Consider the following 1,863-nt stretch of genomic DNA (forward strand, 5'->3'; position numbering starts at 1 on the left):
TGATCTCGGAAACAGTACATTTTCTCCTGATTTGTTCGTCTGAAAAATGTCATTTTCGTGTCAGAATGTTTGGAAGATCTGTGGCTTGTGGAAAATGTACTTTGGAGACGATGGAGCAAAAGAATCGTTATAATCTGTGTTCACCTTCACGCTGGAGTCAACCTGCCGCTCGTCTCCTCGAGAGGTGCAGGGAACCCACTCTCAGTGCGGCGTCTCTTTCTGAACCGTCTCTGGATGAAGTTACTGGCTAATAATAATCATGATATGACAACATGAGAGCACATTATATGAAGCAGCACTCCGCACATACACAACGCCAGAAGAACAAACTAGGATTTAAAACGTATAAAAAGTACAAATATAAATGCCAATAAAGTTCAAATAAAACACAAACAATAATATAAAGAGAAAATATTAAGTGATGACGGGAAAGAAAACATTGTTAAGTGCCGGCCATCTTGTGATCTCACTTTACTGATAATTATCAACAGTAGTTAGTAATTGAATTGGAAAACATTTTTAAAGCTCAGTGCTGACAGCAGGTTCTCCTCTGGTTCTTCTCTGGTTCTCCTCTGGTTCTCCTCTGGTTCTTCTCTGGTTCTCCTCTGGTTATTCTCTGGTTCTTCTCTGGTTCTCCTCTGGTTCTTCTCTGGTTCTTCTCTGGTTCTCCTCTGGTTCTCCTCTGGTTCTTCTCTGGTTCTCCTCTGGTTATTCTCTGGTTCTTCTCTGGTTCTTCTCTGGTTCTCCTCTGGTTCTCCTCTGGTTCTTCTCTGGTTCTCCTCTGGTTCTTCTCTGGTTCTTCTCTGGTTCTCCTCTGGTTATTCTCTGGTTCTTCTCTGGTTCTTCTCTGGTTCTCCTCTGGTTCTTCTCTGGTTCTCCTCTGGTTCTTCTCTGGTTCTTCTCTGGTTCTCCTCTGGTTATTCTCTGGTTCTTCTCTGGTTCTTCTCTGGTTCTCCTCTGGTTCTTGATGGTTCTTCTCTGGTTCTCCTCTGGTTATTCTCTGGTTCTTGTCTGGTTCTTGTCTGGTTCTTCTCTGGTTCTCCTCTGGTTCTTGATGGTTCTTGTCTGGTTCTTCTCTGGTTCTCCTCTGGCTCTTGATGGTTCTCCTCTGGTTCTCCTCTGCTTCTCCTCTGCTTCTTCTCTGGTTCTCCTCTGGTTCTTTTCTGGTTCTTCTCTGGTTCTCCTCTGGTTCTTCTCTGGTTCTCCTCTGTTTCTCCTCTGGTTCTTTTCTGGTTCTCCCCTGCTTCTTCTCTGGTTCTTCTCTGGTTCTCCTCTGTTTCTCCTCTGGTTCTCCTCTGGTTCTTCTCTGGTTCTCCTCTGGTTCTCCTCTGGTTCTTCTCTGGTTCTCCTCTGGTTCTTCTCTGGTTCTTCTCTGTTTCTCCTCTGGTTCTTCTCTGGTTTTCCTCTGGTTTTTCTCTGGTTCTTCTCTGTTTCTCCTCTGGTTCTACTCTGGTTCTTCTCTGGTTTTCCTCTGGTTCTTCTCTGGTTCTTCTCTGGTTCTTCTCTGGTTTTCCTCTGGTTTTCCTCTGGTTTGCCTCTGGTTCTTCTCTGGTTTTCCTCTGGTTTTTCTCTGGTTTGCCTCTGGTTCTCTGCAGAACCCTGTTTGTAACCCTGATGTCACAGAGCTGTGTCTCAGACACATGTCTCAGACCTGTAATTCAACATGCCGACAATCTGCAGGAGTGTAAACCACCGAGGAGGAGGAGGAGGAGGAGGAGGAGGAAGAAGAAGAAGAAGAGGAGGCTCCTGCTGCTCAGAGAAATAAAGCAGTGATCGGTCAGAGTGTGACAGTCCTGATCCAGAACCTGAAATAACAAATGTGCAGCCGAGTGAATCCCTCGCTCTCATCATATTACACAGATT

Source organism: Cottoperca gobio, chromosome 4 (assembly GCF_900634415.1).
Source record: "Cottoperca gobio chromosome 4, fCotGob3.1, whole genome shotgun sequence".
In the NCBI taxonomy this organism is placed as follows: domain Eukaryota; kingdom Metazoa; phylum Chordata; class Actinopteri; order Perciformes; family Bovichtidae; genus Cottoperca; species Cottoperca gobio.